The sequence below is a fragment of the Anser anser genome (assembly GCF_964211835.1).
Source record: "Anser anser genome assembly, chromosome: 4".
Taxonomy (NCBI): domain Eukaryota; kingdom Metazoa; phylum Chordata; class Aves; order Anseriformes; family Anatidae; genus Anser; species Anser anser.
Window position 1 is genome coordinate 20,466,414 of NC_139724.1, and position 14,213 is coordinate 20,480,626.

A 14,213-nucleotide genomic window follows, 5' to 3' on the forward strand; every position below is an offset into this window, starting at 1 on the left:
AAGGCCAATCCCGATACACCAATGTGATTTGCAAAGTCCCAAGGGAATTATTAAGTCCTGCACCTGAGGAATAACCCCATGTATCTATATACACAGGGATCCATTTGGATGGAAAGCAGCATGGCAGGAAAGGACTTGGATGTCTTGGTGGAGAAGTTGCACAGAAGCCAGAAACATCCCTGGCTGCATTAGAAAGAGGATTTCCAGCAGGCTGAGGATGACCATTCCCCTCTTCTCAGCCTTTCTGAGACCACCTCTGGAGTGTGGTGTACAGTTTGTGCTCCCTGGGTACAAGACAGACATACAAGAGCAAGTCCACTGGAAGCAACTAAGGGACTGGAGTGTTTTTCATATGAGGCTGAGAGCACTACAATCATTTAGCCTGAGAAGAGAACAATCAGGGCAGATCTCAGTGTGGATAAGTATCTGATCGGAGGATGTAAAGAGACTGAGCCAGACTTCTCAGTGCTATTCAGTGAAAGGATGATGCAATAGGAAACTGAAATAGTTTAAACAAAAATATCTCTACTCCAAGGGTGATGGAACACTGGAACAGGCTGCTCAGATGCACAAGATCCGTCCTTGGAGACATTCAAAACTGGACACGGATGGCCCTGAGCAGCCACCTCTAGGTAACCTTGCTTTGTGCAGTGGGGTTGGACTAACTCCCCAAAGGTTCCTTCTTCCACTATCAGCTATTATATGGTTTTGCAACAAAGAAATGAGACTTCATGTAATCTATTTCAGCAAGTTCAGGCCAGCCTATTTCCTCTCAATGGGTTTTCACTTGGTCACATCTCAACCTAACTAAAGAAAAGCACTAAAAATATCACTTACAATGAAAACCAGCATCAGGCTTCCCTTTACGTTATACAGCCTTGCATGTGATACTGGAAAACATTTACAGTGATAATATTTTGTTATAGCCATGAGCCTGAAATGGAGAGCTTTACACAGTGCTAGCAGGAAGCTGAAACACCCTATGTCAATAACTACACTTTTAAGCAGATTTAGTGTGGGCTATGCAAGACTGCAGCAGACCAAATAGAAATGGTGCCTGGAGAGACATGTTTTCTCTGCATATTCAAGCTCAGACTTTAAATTCAATTGGTCATATTCCAGCAAAAACAAGAATAATATAATTGTTCCTTTGAAGTTAAGGCTGAATATCTGCACCAAAGGAGCCTGGCATTTTGCTGTAATTTGCAGCATTTACATTGCACTGTTCTGGTGGCACAGAATTAAAAAATTCTTCCCAGAGCCTGCAAGTAGAGAAGAATTAGAAATATAAGTTGGATGGTGCTGGAGATTCTTTAGCCAAAGATGTCAAGGTGCTGAAACAACAGTTTCTGCTGTCCATTCCCTCTGTGGCAAGAACAGAGACAAAATTATTTTACTTAGAACATACAATCATAGAATCATTTAGGCTGGAAAAGACCTCTAAAATCAGCTTTGGTTCAGTGAAAAATGCCTTTTTTTTTTTTTTTTTTTACACAATGCCCATATGTATTAACATTCTTTGCCTTACACTCTCCACTGTATAGAGGTCTTCAAATTCACTGATAAATAAATTCAAAGCATTTAAATACTTAAGAATACAAGTTAATATCACTAAAGGAAAATAACTGCTGTCATTTTCTTGCTTTAACTGCTTTCATACTAGGAAACGTGTGGGGGCAAGAGGATTTCCTGCACTGTCATTTTTCTCATCATTTTAGCGTTCATAGAAAACACAAAGAATTTGATACATATAGTATAATCATAAAATTCATATATGTAAGTCAACATTACAGAAGACTCTTGGAGTTTTCCTACTTATCTGAAAATAAAATTGAAAAAAAGTCAGGTGGCAAAAGCATTCTAAAGTAGATTACAAGTGATACCTTTGATTTTGACATACTCCTTATATATCCTGAATGATGCAAATAAGGGAAAAGTAGGATATGCAACTGAATGAAGTTTTGTATATTGACAAAGCCCCACCCCAAAATAAGGGACTTTATACAGCTGGTTTTAATAGAAGTAACTGTCTTTCCCATAAACTTCTCTTCACTTCCAAATGTTTTCATTGCTTTTGAAGAAAATAAAGTAGCTAATTAACAGGCAACCATAATCATCGTCAAAAATTGTTCTACTCTTGATGAGTTTGCCACACAAGACTAAGCAGCCAACACCAGCATGAGAAATCTGATTTTTTTTCTCTTCAGTACTAGAGCTGGGACATCTCCTGCTCCGTCTTTTCCAAGCTGAAGTTAACTACTGACTCCGTATGTTGGATGCAGGAAAGAAAAAGAAATACAGCTTTTCTCACTGTTCAGGTACTCTAGAACTTCATGGCTGCTCCAGCAAATGCTGAACCTGGTTTCAAATGACTAGTAGTATTGATGAGGTTCATAATACTTACTGAGCAAAGGAGAACTAAAATGATTTCATTTAGTTAGCATCTAAGAACTGTGGCAAGGGATGATGAGAGTCACTCAAGAGAAAATATTGCAGTATCCCTTAAAATAAAACCTGAAATTAAGGTGGTAACAACTCCCTATCCAGTCTCTTCCTGTATTGTAATGGCCCAACTCAGCTTTACTGAAGTCAATGGAGGCTAGGCCTTTTTGCCTCAGTGAAGGATCTGCCTGCAACTATTTAATGATCAACAACTGTTCAAGTATTTTCTAAGGAACCTGTTTGTTTAGCATTCTTCTGACTTTGAAAACTGTTCAGTTCATGTATAAAAACTTGTATTGTTCTGGAACATAGATCTGCTTGCAGGAGGTGACTCATTCTTTTGCTACAGGACAGCATGAAAAGTAAAGCAAACTGAACTTAACTCAGAAAGGAAATAACAAACACAGTTGCAGACTGAGGACTAAAAGGCTCACTGGTGTTATGCTATTGAGTCCTAGAAAACTACTGAATCGTTTTCGTCCTGAGTAAGATTCTTTCCTTTCTTCTTAGTCTCACTTTCTGGAAATTATCCAATTTACTTGATTCACCTCTCAACTTGTAGCCTCTGTTGATCTTTAGAAAAATAAGCCCTTTGGATTTTTTTTCTTCTTGTTGCCAAGGATTCTGTTTAAAAAACATGCTTGCTTGACTTTCAGGAATTTGCACCAATATAGAATAGTGATGAGTTACAACACGTTGAAGAAGTGCACACACTTCTAAGCACAAAGAAGAAAAAAATCAGTAACCTAACCATAGTATTACAGCATTGTGGTGCACGTATTGCATCATTTATTTTCTATATGCAGGAAGGTTTACAAAAAAATCAGTTGTACAAGGTTTAAAACTAAATTCACTATGAAGATCCCAATAAGTCTGACAAACATTTCAGGATGTCCTCTCAAGTACCCTATTACAAGCCAGGCGGATATGAAAAGTACATTTGGAAAACCGACAAACTTTAACTTAACAAATGATACTGCAGAGGTTCTCAATAGGAGTAAATTTTCAGGCTAATCCTCAGAGTAATTTGGGATACTGTCACAAACATCAACTCTCATGGTTGTGTTTATTTAATTTCATATTCCAAGACTTGGGGGGGTGGGGGGAGGTGGGGGGGGGAGGTTGTTTAAACCAGGAAAGTGAAGAGAAAAATCTTCCTTTGATTTTTGCATCACCTAGGACAGCAGCCTGTGCATTCCACAGAAAAGGACAGTCGCATGCACCACACTTGGCTGTCTTAGCTTGGTTTTCTCTCCATGTCGTCTTCTGAACTTTCCTGGCAAGGAAGGCCTTGACCCTGAACATCACAGATCCCTGAATACACTTTGAAATTAGATGGATAACCTCATCAGCTTTTTTTTTTTTTTTTTTTTTTTTTAAGTCTGACTGCAACTCTATCTTGGCTGTCAGACTTTTCTATGAAACACTTCCAAAGAAACAAAATTTGTAGAAAAAGCTTTTCAATTCCTAAAAAAAAAAATAAAAAATATATAATAATGATCAGTATTTTCTGCTGAAAATTCTCACCAGAAAATCCCATATGCTCTACATTTTAAACACAGGCTTCCGTACCATGACAAAGAATGTTATTACAAGTTACTAGATAAAATTTGTTTTAAAATGCACCAGTTAGCCAGTCACTCCAACACGTGAATGATGTCACCAAGACTAAATTTCACTTCCATCCCCGAGGCTTAGTGCTCCCTGCTTTCTGGCTCCCAGCTTCACAAGATGACCAAATAAAAATGACTTCCCTATCTAAAACATGGACACAAAATTACCAGATTGAATTGTCCCATCTCACCTGCTATTCCTATCTTTGAAGGTGATTACATTTCGGACTGCTTGATGTCAGATCAAATCTTGCTCAAATAGAGGTTCATGAAAACAGATTGCTCATGCACAAAGATATGCACACAGGGTATCTTATCCTACCACATCTTTACACGCATACTTTATGTGTCAAGCAGGTGTTTAAATACATCCAGAAGCAAGTCTAAAAACCATTTCATTTTGTGAGATGAATCTCAGTTCTCTCTAGGGAGAGAATATATCTTCACAAATAAGATAAAGTGTTGGAAAAAGTCAATGCATACAGCTTTGAAGTAACATGCTGTAAACAATCTGGTTTTGTTCTGCACCAAAAATTGTTCTAAAAACATTTTTGAGGATAATACTTCCAGCTGTGTGTTAGATAGAAAATATTAATTTCAGATATTGTCCTCAAACAATATTGAGCCATGCTTTATAGGACTGAAGGAGTCAGAAATGTAGAAGCCCCACTAGGTTTTCTGAAGAAAGCAAAGCTGCTAAATTGAGTCAAGATGGACAAGAAGTAAAATTACAAGGTATCTCATCACAGCAGAACTAAAGTTGTCCTGTTATTCCTTAATAGGACATTTGTGAGCCACCGTTCACAACATTAATCCACCATCAACAGAAAGGTTTTATTGAGACAGAGGTACTGATCATAGCAAAATCACCTTTATCTTTCATGGTAAGGAAAATCAATTGTCTTCAAATACAGCAGCAGCCGCCGCCACTGACATTAGTAGTCTAACACCCTTAAACCTTGTTGCTGAATACCACATTTTTAGATACACCTCAGCAAAACACAACACTCCAACTGTTGAGCAAGCATTATGCCTGTTTTATTGTTCATCCTGTCCTTCAAAGGAAATGGACAAACTATGGGAGCACTGGTAAAAAGAGCCTGCAACAAAGGCTATATCAGTACGCTTTTACTCTCTTCTTTCCCTCTAGTGTACCTTTGGCATCTCTCCTATTACTACTCACAATAGGTAGCAGTTACTAGTAAAGGCAAGAAAAGTATTCTGGAATTCTAGGACAGGAGTCCATTTCTTTCAAAACCTGTAACTGAACACAGTCCATAAATTGTATCTGCCATTATAACACATCTGCATCCTTCCTTTCTGTTACAAAACTCATACAAAAATAATAATAGCAATGCAAAGATCTTTAATCAAGCACAAACACTTCAGTATGAACAACAAATTCAGTCTTGATTCAGTGTTGATTGTATTGGCTCCACTAAAATCCTCTGCATATGAGGCATTGTACCCTTCAAAAGGTCAAGCCAGGAAAAGTTTTGTCTCAGTGCAATACAGTCCAGTTGCTCTCTAGATGGGTCACTAACTGCAGCATGAGAAGATCAAGCTGTCATGACACATTTGAGGGCAATCATCCTTTTCATCCAAACGTTGCTAGAAGATTAAAGAGAACCAAACACAAGAGACTTCTCAGTTAAAATAGAAGACATCCAAACGCAATTTTTCATAGATGCTCTATTACTGTATATATGAAGAATCTCAATGTCTACATTACCCAAGTCAGAAAGGATTATTTTAATCTTATTTAGTATCAACAAAACCAAAATAACCTCAGAGAAAGACAAAACAGAGAATACTTTCATACAAAGAAAGCATCAGCACAAGAAAAAATAGAAACTGCCTCTTTGAGAAGGAAATACATCTTTAAAATTGGCATGGATACCTAAACCGCATTGTGTTATCTATCTCAAAGAAGTTTATAAAGGTGTCTTCTACACCTTGTACTTCATCATAGCCTCAGTAAAAAAAGTAAAAGATCCTACATTCTCGTGGCTGGGGCAGGGGAAAGGGTTATTTGTCACAAGTCACTGATCTCTAATTAGAAACAGGTAAGGCATTTGAGCATCTCCAGCACTACCCATTTACATCACATCTGAATTTTTCACTGAGAAAAGACTACTGATGGCAGCAATATCTCCTTTTCTAAGCTCCTCTTTGCTGTGGTTCCAACTGGGTCATTCACATAGACTACTACTTCCCTAACAGGCAAGGGCAGACCCTCTTAAAGAGGGTTAAAGGCTCACAGCTTTGTACCTGACTCATTGAAACCCTTATGAAGAGTACAACAAAGGGGACAGATTACTTTGTTTTACATCTGATAAGAAGCGGAGTGAACATTCTTATGGGAGCAGATTGCTTTCCTCATCCAAATTTTTTCAGTTAAAACCTCTGCATATCTTCCTACTGGTTGCTGTATCGTTAACTATTTCTGCAGCAACTGAACTTGCCAGAGAAGATTGGAGTGTAGGTGTACTCTTAGGCTTACTATATGAGCAAAACTACTGCAGCAATTACAGCTCACAGAAATATAAAATTCAAGTACTTGCCTTGTATCTTAGGTCATTAATAACAAACCTTAAGGCATCTGAGGATAGATCTGATTTTGGTGGGACAGAAAATTAGCAGCGCATGCCAACACTGCAGCAGTCCAGAGAGTGCACAACACCAGGCAGAATCAAGTTTAGCACCTCACAGGACAGTTTTACACATCAATAACCTGAGACAATATCTGCGATTTGGTATCTAGATCTACAAGGCCAACATAGCTGAAGAGTGATCTGTTAGGCTGAGAGAAGTCTTCAAAATAGTACTGCAAGACTATGAGAACACTGAAATATTTCTTACCACCAGTGATTGTAACAGCAGATGTGTCACTACTGTACCTATTTCTGCAGCATACTTCTGTAACAAGAGTTTTCATTACTTCCAAGAGATTCCTTAAGAGACAAGCACTAAATAAACTAAAATATTACATTTTAAGGTAACTTATAACAGCATATGCAGGATGTTTTCAAAAACAATAAATCCTGACAATTTTTTAAGAATTACAGCTTTAGCATAAAGATTCTTTGTAACAAGCAGTTTTTCCTGCCCTATTATGTTAGTAGGCTTTCTGAAGGACGAAACCCATATCTCAGCTAATAAGAATGCTTATGTCAGATTTTTTCCCTTCTATTTCAGCTTTTGCCCAGCACTTCTTTCCTCTACAGCAAACAAACATTAATCAGTGACCTTTGCCCTGCCTGTGGATACCCCTGGTATAACAGCATGCTTGGCACAGTGGGCAATATTTGGAATGAAAGTAGTATCATACCAATCAAGTTAAACTATAACCCAGACTAACCTCAGTCCAAATTCTAAAAAGACAGCATTAGACAGCATCAAGTTTGGGATTTCTAAACTTGGAATTACAGCCAGATGTTATACGCCAGTAACGTCTTCTAGGCAGTACAAGGACTTGCAGCTTCAGAAAATCAGCTTGTAAAAGCCTAACTTCTCAAAATCATCTTCCTGGTTCCACCTGGAAGTGGCATAAAGGCACCAGCAAACAGAAATCCATGATGAGTTAAAGAAATTGGAAACATGTGGGTCCTAAGAGGGCATGTGACACAGCTGGGCCATGTGGACCCTGCACTTCTGCCAGGCATAAAATAGAGAACAGGAAAGAAGAGAAAGGGCAAAGTGTGATAGTTCTAAAAACAGGTGTTGTGAAGTAGGGAGTCAGGGGAGTTTAGGAGAATAGAAGCTAAAGCCTGAAGGGCAGTTACTGCAAATCTGTTTGAAGAGGGGCTCAGGTGGGTAGAAGGCTCCTGAGAAAGCTTCCCCAGGCTATGAGACAGCTGGGAAAAGCTGCTTAAAGCTAAGGAAAGTGACACTGCAAAAGCCCATAGAAGGTAACATATAAGAGGTTAACTGTTTCTAAGATTGTTACTCATTTTTCTTACTTCTGTAAATATACTTAAAATGTGGGAAATGCAGGTGGGGAGTTAACCACCCCTCAGCAAAAAGCTCAAGCACAGAAATTCGAGGCACCTCTCCTGCAGCTTATGCCACCATCACAGGCATCTGCCACTCATGGGCAGTTGCCCATCCACCACCATCCATTCCCCATTGCTGGAATAGCAATTTGACATGAAAAAAGACATTGCTGGAATTTTTAAGATGAACTCCCCCAAGTGTAAGTCACTGAGTTCGTAAACTCCTCTGCCCCCAAACATGCCAGTGCCTACAAACACAGAAAGCAGCAAACAGAAGCTGACCAAAGGCAGTAGTCACTCCAGGATAAGGCTTTCCTCACCCCAAAGGACATGCCTTTTTGCATGTCTACAAGCCTGCCCAGACAGGCTTCACCTTGATCATGATGTTGTCACCATGGCAAGCTCTTGCCTCCCACATCTCCCCTCAAAAGCTTCTGCCACTCCTAGAAAAAGCTACTCCTGAAAAATGCCCAGCCCTTCCAAATGGAAGCTGTGCACTGGCATTTATACCTAGACAAGGTTCTCCCCCTTCTCACAAACAAAATTCAAACACGATTGGGCATGAAACACATAGCACCATTGCCACTGTATGATCCATACTTTCTCCTCTCTCTGAGATACCTGCCCCTCCACCCTTTTGAGCGATTTCCTTCCTGCAAGGCTGCAAGCTTATCCAACTGCCTCCCAAACATGAGGAACTTAGCTTGGAAACCCCATCATACCCTCTATTGCCCCAAACTTGGAACAGAAGACATGCCCTGGTGTCTGCCTCTTCCATGCCAAGCTTCTCCACCACACTCCAAAGGGTATCTTTTCACCAAGCCTCAAAGACCCTCATCCTATGTTGCTGCCAAACCCCTGACATCCCCAGAGCAAACGGAAGCACTGACATCTGCTGCTCAGGGGCAAGACTCCTCACCACCCCCAACAACAGGTCCTCTTGCAAGACAAGCCCACTGAAGCATGAGGCACTCAGCTCATGAATATCACTGCACTCTCCTGCCACCCCCGCCGCCCTCACAACATATGGAAGCTGCACACATGCATGTGTCAGTCCCAAGGAAGGCTGCTCTCCCCACGTGTTTCTCACAAGACAGCAAGCAAGCCTGCCTGAATACCTCTGTTCATGAACACATGCTGCTGCAGCACACTTCACCATGCCTCCCTGAAAGGCATCTCCTCTGTCTGGGAAGATCTCCTCCACCCCCTTGCTACAGATCCCTTTTCCAGAGACCAAAAGCCCACCCAAATTACTCTCGTACACAAGGCACTTTGCTAGTAAATGCCATCACCAATGCACATTCCTGCCTGCTCTGCTGCCCTCACAGACCACGTAAACTCACACAAGCATCTGCCCCTCCTTGGAGAGGCTAACCCTTTCTACAGGGGACATTTTCACAAGACAAGCCCATATGAACACTGTTCACATCGTTTGTGAGCATCAGTACAACCACACACATCCTGCTACCTCCACAAACACAAGTAGCATGCAGGCTGCTCCTCCTGTGCAAAGCTTCCTTGCCATCCTCCAGGAGGTACCATCCCCACAAACCCACAAGTCTGCTCACACATCACTCATGCTCTGGGCACTGTTGCAGCCATCCTCCTGCTGGCCCCACAGCAGCTGGAAACTGCTCACAGGCATATACCACTCTTGGACAACACTGTACTCCCCTGCTAGCAGTCCACTCCCACAAAAACCTGCCCAAAAAAAAATAGTGCCTTCTCTTACAAATACCACCACATACTTTCTGCCTCAGATGCCCACACAAGTATCTGCCAATCCTTGAGAAGGTTTCTCCCACATCACACATTACTTTTCCCTAGTCCCCCTCAAAGAGAAGGCAGTTAAGTTCAAGTCATTGCTGCCACACACTCCTCCTGCTCACGTTGTCTTCACAGCATACAGAAGCTGCAGACAGGCACCAACCCGCCTCCTTTTCTTCCAAAATACTATGAGGCCCTTTTGGACAAAAAGTATTTAGATACTCCTCCCACCTCCACAGCAAACAAAATGCATATCAGACACTTGCTTTTCCTCTGGAAGACCCTGGTCCCCCACAGGTTCCTTCTCATGAAACTACATGCCCCAGCAGACTTGAGGCACTTGTTTTATGATGTTATTAATCCTGCAGCTTCCACAGCATAGGGAAGCTGCTTGCAGGTGTGTGCCACTGCTTGTGGGGACTTCCCCCACCCCACATCTTCCATTCTACAACCCCAGCACTTCACAGGCTGCTGCTACCACTGCACCCTCCTGCCTCTCGTGTCACTCACACATCTACCACACCTGGACAAGGCTCTGTTCCTTCATTCCCTTCTCACATTACTATAGCCCCACCGTTTCCATCACTTATGAACAACATCACACCCTCCTGACAGGCAGGACCGGACCACCCACAGGCCTCCACCCCAGAATGTTCCAAGGCACCACCAGGCCTGAGCATGGCTCCCTGCCACAACTGGCTCCTTTTTGTCTTACTACAAAAGTCTTTCTGAAGGTGTCTCTTGAAGCCAGGCAAGACCTCCCAATCCCCCAGCAGGCACAGGTGCTCACCCACCTCTGCCACTGATGGACTCTCACAGAACCACAGGCCTATATCAACACCTCCCAGCACAAGGACCTTTGCTCACGCAGACCACCCCTGCTGCACACTCCTTCTGCCAGCAACACCCTTAAAGTCATCTATCGCACCTGTGAAAGTCTCCTCACAACTCAAGGCCCTTTCCAGGAAGCCCTGAGCCACCCAGACAGCTGCTCCACATGAGGTATTCAAGTTGCAAACACTATCAGATGTTTTCACCTCCATGTTGCTCCCCTTAGTAAGCCTCCCCAAGCAGGCAAACCCACATGTACACCAGACTGAAGGCCCCAGCAAAGCCCTTTGCAAGGGCATGGTATGCACCATATAGATACCATACTCACCATCTACTTTGAACTTCTTCCCTGAAACATGCACCTTTGTGCAATAGTTGGATCTCTCCCTGGTTTTTTGAGGGGGAAGGCAGGGTCCCCAGCCCAGGAACACCAGTCACAGCATGCAGACCCATCGCACCGGCTCACCCCGCCATCACCATCATAGGAAAGGGGGCAGTATCCTGCGGCCTGCTGTCAGACATCCTCCTGCCCTGGTCCCCATGGCTCTCTTCTTGTGAGGTAAGACCAGACTTATAAATGGCTGTCAGAGGGTATATGCTGGCTGTTGTTGCCTCATCCTGCTGCTGGTCTTTGTTGGTCCTATTGCCATCACGGCAAAGGGTAGTGCTCCTCATGGCTGCCTAAGTCTCTGGGAGATTGCACTTGTAAATAGCAAGGTCTTAATTGTGGGGATTATTTCCTATTTAATATAAGTGTGGCAATAAAAGGTATAGGAGGCTGTGGTGTTTTTATTCAAGAATAGCTTTTTTATTTTTTTTTTTGTTCTCCTCATCTGCTTTTTGTACATATCAAAAGGGAGGCCACTGTTTCTTGTAATAAATATTTATGGTTATTGGAGAGATGCTTCTTATAGCTTCCTAAGTCTTAACTAATCATGTTTGTAGTTCTCATTCAAATTACAATAATGGCAATAAAAACAAAGAAAAATGATTCAAGTGAACAGCTATTTTTCATGCTTTTCAAATGTTTTGTCTGTGACCTTAAAGGCCAAATTGCTGCAGATGCGGAGGAGCTGCTTGAATGTGAAGTATGTGTATACGTATATATGTATTTTTTTCTTGTTTTTCAATTGCAAAATAACTCTAGCAGCAAGCTGCACAAGGTGTGATAAAACTATTTTCTATTCTCAGTTCTTTTCAAGGTCCTAATGATTAATTTTTAATGTCACACCTTCCCCCTTAAAATGTAATTCAGGCCTGAGAACTTCGAAGTAGAATGAATAGCTCCTTGATAACTGTTGCTAAGCTGCTGTTATATTACAAAGCATAATAACTATAGTGAAGCAAACAGGGCAGACACTAAATGCTTGCTTTGGAGGGTGTTGTATCTTATTTTATAGAAAGGTTCAAACACCGCTTTATTTTATCGCGGATTTTCTCTTGTCAACTTTTTGATTGTTTATTTAGTAGTCATATTTCAAGGCTAAAGGCTTCTGTTAGAAAGCATTAGATTTTTCACCTCTGATCTAAGAGATCAGTAGTGATGGAAGGGGCTAAAACTATGAGAAAATTAAATATGAAGAAAGATAACATTATAAGTACAGCTATCATTTGACTTGAAGGGCCAAACCAATTTCTCTAAATTGAGGGATGTGAATTTCTGGTTTCTTTAAGAAAAGGTGAAACATCTCAGCCCCTAGAGAAATTTCACATAGAGAAAATAGAGTACCTGTTCTAGTCTACCGTAAGGCAGAGTGTATAGTTTGGCAATGCATCTTCCTTATGGAAACTAGTTCAACCATTCACTGTAACATCTGCCAACCAGTGCAAAAGTACTGGGGCACTAATAACTATGAGAGCTTCTTCTGGAACAATAAAAACTCAGGACCTTGTGATGGAATGGTAGGTATGACTAAAAATGTAACTTTTGCTGTTGCTAAAAGTGAATTCCATGGAGTGCATTAGGCACACCTATTTCTGCCCTGTTTCTGATGTATATATTCCTGGTGTTATGCTTATGACTTTTTTTTTTTAGGACTATATTTTGTATTTAATGCACTTTCCTTATTAGGCTGCTGCTGAGCTTGAACAGTCTTGTTTTTCCTTAGCAGGAGAAGGGCCTTCAGAAGTGGGAAGTTGAAAGTACACAATATTAAGTTATCACTTTACCTACCCTGGTAATATCGCCTACTTAATTATCAAATGCTTTATTGAGATTAATCACTGAGAAATTATTTCTGCCTGAATTTTCATTTCAAAGTCTAATTGAATTAGTGATAGAAGCTTTGAGTTGGTTTCAGACCATAATTGGGATTTCTTTTTTGAAAACAAGCATGGCTTGTGCGCATACTACTGAAGACAAGAAGTGCTTCGGTGTCTTTTCTAGTCTTTTTCCAAATGTTTTATTGGTTTCATGATATTGAGTTAAAGACAGCAGAGTCAACTAAAACACCACTATGTGGATCCTTGCCAAAATACAGTAATCCAAATATTGAAGAGAAAACATTGCACAGAGCAAAATTATTAAGCTTCATACTATTGAGAACATAGTACTGATAAAATCACTGTACTTAGCGAGGAAAAAATAGTAAAAGTTGTAGTAACAACTATTGTTGGCTTGATGCTAGGTAAAGTATCTGCAGACTGCATTTAGCTTTGCCATTTTATGAACTAGCTCTATGTTCTTTAGCAAATGTTTTTTAAATTTTGTTGATTGCTGCTAGTAATGTGTTCTTAATGCATGTGACTGTTGAGTGAATGCTTTATATACTTGTGCTTATAACAAAAGTGAGGGGAAATATCCAAACCGCTAACTCCTTCACTCTGGCAAGTTAGTGAACGTGTGAGCTATGCTTGGCTCATAAATTAAAGTTGAAGTTGGTCATCCTGATATATGTCAGCATAATTCCTCTGCCTAGTGCTGCTAGGCAAGGCACATGAGTTAGAGCTCAGCCCATTTACTGTAAAGTGGCTAAATCCTAGTGGAGTAGAGAATGAGATGGAGTTATTTGCACAGTCTTACTGGCACAAGGCTGGAGGGGAGTTTGCTTTTCATGGAGACTGTATTAACTTTGGCAGAGGTACAGAGCTGTTCTTGAATTTCTGGAGTAAGTCTTACATCTTTAATGTTTTCCTTCTTTGATGAAACAAGTGAACTGTTTCAGTGCAGATTTTGAGGTGTGGTATATGTACCAAAAACCAAAACAAATTAAAAAAAAATCAAATACCAACTAGATGCCAAGCTAAACTATGATTACAACTACATCTGCTGCATGAAATATAAAAGTGACCTTTCAAAAAACAATTGATAAGTGAAAAGCCTTTATAGTAGCACTTCAAGTATATATTTTTAGCTATTTCTGGGTGCACATGGCTTAACTGAAGATTCTGTGACTCCTCATGAGGAGTACTGATAGTCATACTGCTGTGACAAAATTAATTGCCTCATTTGCACTTCTTGGAGGTACAAACTTTGAGTTAAAATTGCCTTGTTACAATCCAGAGTTAGGTTTGGAGGTAGAGGATTAAATGTATGATATATAATTCCAAGTTAATTGTCATAGGA

The 14,213-nt window shown here is 40.7% G+C and overlaps 1 protein-coding gene across 11 annotated transcripts in view; it reads right to left on the minus strand.

Moving 5' to 3' along the window:
* The window catches only part of TLR3 (toll like receptor 3), a 34,200-nt gene extending 23,066 nt beyond the window's left edge, over positions 1 to 11,134 (minus strand). For 7 of the 11 annotated variants that reach the window (XM_083834246.1, XM_083834255.1, XM_083834254.1 and 4 more), the window contains exon 1: positions 10,612 to 10,737. The gene's annotated coding sequence lies outside the window, so the exon portion shown is untranslated. The other 4 variants (XM_083834250.1, XM_083834248.1, XM_083834252.1 and 1 more) reach the window with 4 other exon arrangements.
* Between the last annotated feature and the right edge of the window lie 3,079 nt (positions 11,135 to 14,213).